Raw genomic sequence first — 4,327 nt, 5'->3', positions numbered from 1 at the left:
GGTACACACCACGTAATCCTTGTTAGGATCAGCTATACTCAAGATGGGTGCAGTGGTGAGTAAATGCTTCAACCGATCAAAACTCTGCTGACATTCCGCTGTCCACTTAAACACCTTTCCCTTTTTCTGCAAAGAAGTGATAGGGTAGGCAATCCTTGAGAAACCTTCCACAAATCTTCGATAATAGCCAGCTAGCCCCATAAAGGATCTGATATCAGCTACATCCTTGGGTATGGGCCATTCCATAATAGTCTTTATTTTCTCAGGATCTACTGCAATTCCTTCTTTAGTAATCACATGGCCCAAGTATTGAATTTCCTCCTTGAAAAAGTCACACTTACTAAACTTAGCGTATAGCTGATGTTCCCGAAGAGTTTGCAACACCATCCTCAGGTGCTCTTTGTGTTCTTCATGGGAACGGGAATATATCAGAATATCATCAATGAATATCAGCACGAATTTGTCCAAAAACCGGTGAAACACGCTGTTCATCAAACACATAAAGGTGGCGGGTGCATTGGTCAAGCCAAAGGGCAGCACCACAAATTCGTAATGCCCGTAACGTGTTCTGAAGGCGGTTTTGGCAATGTCCTCTTCTTTAATTCTGATCTGATGATAACCAGATCGCAGATCAATCTTGGAGAATACCTTTGCTCCCTTCACTTGATCAAAGAGTTCGTCAATCCGAGGCAAGGGGTATTTGTTCTTGATCGTGAGCTTGTTCAGCTGACGATAGTCTATACACATACGGAGGGTTCCATCTTTCTTTTTGACAAATAGTACTGGAGCTCCCCACGGTGACACGCTGGGGCGGATATAATTCTTATCCAGCAACTCTTGTAGTTGCATTTTCAATTCCGTCAACTCGGGTACGCTCATCCGGTACGGTGCCCGAGACACCGGGGCTGCCCCTGGTGTTAACTCTATAGTAAAATCTATATCTCTTTTTGGAGGCAGTCCTGGTACCTCTTCAGGAAAAACATCCACAAATTCCTGCACTACCGGAATGCTGTCTAATGCAGATATTTTGTCTTTCTGGTTTGCATAACCCACTTGAATAGCATAAATCTGACACTTCTTCCTGAGACATTTAGCTAGTTGGGAAGCAGTGATAGGCCGGATCTGTACAGGGTGTTTAATTCCCTGCAATTCTTGCTGCTGTCCCAAGTCATCCTTGTAGTAAATGGTTTTGGTCTTGCAGTTTACCAACGACCAATGCTTTTCCAGCCAATCCATACCAATCAGGATGTCATAGGACCCCAATGGGAGCACATTCAGGTCTGCTGTAATTGGCTGTCCAGCTATGCTGAAAGAACAGTTATTAATTTTGGCTAAGACTCGTCTCTTAGCTCCTGTGGCTAGTTGTACCAGCCATGGACTCCTGAACTTTTCAGAAGGTAACTTACACTGTTCTACTATTTTTGGACTAACATAACTCAAAGTAGCTCCAGGGTCAATAAGAACAGCTATAGAAAGGTTTGCAATTTTACCTTCAAACTCCACCATGGTCGGTTGGTATTCCGCTTGACGGTCATCCAAGGCTGCGTTAATTCTTGGTACGCTGCGCGCCACTTCTCCAACAGTCGATGCTTCTTGGATCTGAGATATTTGGTCCACTCCTTTACGCTGTGGGCAGTTCTTCACATAATGTGGTCCTCCACAACCCCAACATTGAACTGGAGGTCGGGTTATTCCTTCAAGGTCGGACCTGGCAGGTGGTTCACTGATTCTGCTCTCACTTGGTTTAGTCCGAAAGGTACTTTTTGCTACATTTCTGCCAATCTGTCCCTTACCAGCACCCTTGCTGCCATTACCACGACTTCCTTTGTTGTTACCAGCAATTCTGTTGCTTTTTCTTTCATTCCACCTTTTATTTGAAATGTCTCCTTTCTGTTTGTTTTGCTGATAACAGATTCTTGCCTTACGAATCGCCTCGTCCATGGTCCTGGGATTATCAAACTCAATGCGTTCTCTTATATAGGCTGGTAAGCTGCTCACAAATCTCTGCACTTTGGCCTTCTCCTCCTTGATATATGGCACATAGCGAAGTAGGGAAGTGAAGCGGTTAATGAACTCGTCCATGGACTGTTGTCCCAATCGTAAATCATGGAATTCCCGTGCCTTCTCATCATAGAAACGCTCGGTTAGATATCTCTCCTTGAAGTATTTCTGAAACTTTTCCCAGGTTATGTTCTGCTCGCTTACCCCTTTTACAATTTTAATTTCTTCCCACCACAGGGTTGCTTTGCCCTGTAGCTGGAAGATGGCCAGCCGCGCCTTCAGATTCTGATCATACTCATACAGCTGGAAATACTTGTTAATGTTAATTAACCAAGCCTCTGCCGCTTCTTCCTGCTCTCCATCAAAATGTGGAGGTTTAATTTTCCGGAATTCACCCTGTAATTCCATTTTCTGTCTCTTTGAAGTCTGCTGCTCTAATACATTGTCAGAATGGTCCTCCTTTTCCTCTGAGATTTCAGGTGCATAATTCCGTTCTTCAGTTGCCCTTTGCTGTTCTGCACTAGGATTGGCTAATGGTGGATTTTGTCTGTCCGACAGACTCTTCAAAATTCTTTCCTGCTCCACTGTTAATCGCGCGTTGTCTTCTCGCAGACGCGCCATTTCATTTTTCAGTTCTTGAACAGTTTGCAGTATCGCCAGATTGGTACTGCGTGTCTCTGCACCAAGCTGTACCCACAGCTCTGGATTTTCCTGAGGAACGCTGCCAGCTCCCTGCATTTCCTCCATCTTTATTATTGACTGTTAACGGATTGTTGTTTCTGTATTTATCCCCTAATTAATAAACAGAGAACAGTTAGCGGAATTTAATTCTTCCTCATACATGTATTATATGATAATTTTCCATATAGCTGGATCTTACTGCTCCAGAGGTCACAGTTTTGAAACCTCTGCTCTGATACCACATTGTCACACTCCATGGTAATATACCAATTAAAAAAAAATTATGATAAAACTTTATTACCAAAACCTACCATAAATCCGATCTTATTCTAACTATAAACATATATATATATATATATATATATATATATATATATATATATATATATATATATATATATATATATATATATATATATATATATGCAATGTGTTTATTTAAGCTCTAATTGTGTTGCAATGATTACACATATAACATTACTATCCACATAGCTTACGTTTTCCCCACTTGACTTTGGTTTATGGATTATTGGCAACCTTCATTATGAGATTGAGGTCAACGAGAATCATGGCTTTCGGGTTGCCTTTCCAACCTAATTCCGGTGCCAGGTGTGGACGGAATACTAAGTGGCTTCACCTACCCTGGCCAGGTGGCTACCACCGTGCAGAGGCCATGTGAAGCCTTGGGGAGGTCGCCGGGTTCGCGCGCCAAATCGCTATACAGAGGGACGGTGAGGATCTGTTGCAAAGATCTAAGGGTTGATAATGCTCCAGGGTTTATCGGGCTCCATATATACCAACGGGTCGCTTATTTCGGGTTTATTTGCACTTGGAGAAGAGGCCGAACCCTTGCTCCATCCAGCCGCTCAAACCCTGCAACACATGCCAGGTCTCGGCAAGCTATCTCAGGTAATTAAGGACTGCAGACCGCCGAATTCATCAATTTCCTTCAACTGTCATTTGTTTGAATATAAATATTGTGCTTTACTTCGTCAGGGTTTCATGTTTCTGGTTTACTGCATTCGTGGTTACTTCCATTATATTTCTTGTGTGCAGGTCGATGTTTCTCCTCCCTCCTACCATCCAGGGAAGAATGCTACAGCCGAGGCATTTCCAGGTATTTATCCGCTCACGAAAGGTTACAGTGCATAGGTTAAATACGATAGGGGAAATTATCTGGAAGATTTTCATGTATTTTCTCTCGGCCTGAGGGGTTCCTCATGGCATTCCCTATGTATTGATTCAGGGTTTCCATCTTCAGCTAAACCCTGGTTAGGGTACGAGGTCGGCTTTCTCCATGCCGGTACCTGCGTCCTCTCTGGTTACAGTTTTGTGTTGTAATTATTTGGCACTACTTGTATATTTATTTATGGGGTTCACGGCCTCCCTTGCCGGAACCGAAACAAGTCGACTCAAGACGGAATGTTTACCTCTTCTTATTTCAAGAATGTTTCACTGTGACTAATCTGTGTTTATGCAAAACCATGAGTCTATTCTCGGCTCTCTGAACTTTAATGAATAGACTGTCGTGATACCCTTCAGGGTTATTAATCTCAATGTTAATATATGAATATCTTGTTTTCTTGTGGAATACGATATACAGGTTTTCGTTATTTGGTTGGTTGTATCTACAGCTTGTTTTCGA

The 4,327-nt window shown here is 42.7% G+C and overlaps 1 long non-coding RNA gene across 1 annotated transcript; it reads left to right on the top strand.

Annotated features, from left to right (window-relative positions):
* Positions 1-3,519: 3,519 nt before the first annotated feature.
* LOC149213076 (uncharacterized) lies at positions 3,520-4,087 on the top strand. The gene is made up of 3 exons (XR_016250300.1): positions 3,520-3,637; positions 3,739-3,799; positions 3,929-4,087. It is a non-coding gene; the product is annotated as an uncharacterized LOC149213076 (long non-coding RNA).
* The last annotated feature ends 240 nt before the right edge of the window (positions 4,088-4,327 follow it).

This window comes from Pinus tabuliformis, chromosome 1_1, assembly GCF_031772625.1.
Source record: "Pinus tabuliformis cultivar Carrire ecotype Pingquan chromosome 1_1, CPIR1, whole genome shotgun sequence".
Taxonomy (NCBI): domain Eukaryota; kingdom Viridiplantae; phylum Streptophyta; class Pinopsida; order Pinales; family Pinaceae; genus Pinus; species Pinus tabuliformis.
Note: the sequence above shows the minus strand (reverse complement) of the source record. Positions and strands in the feature narration are given on the sequence as shown.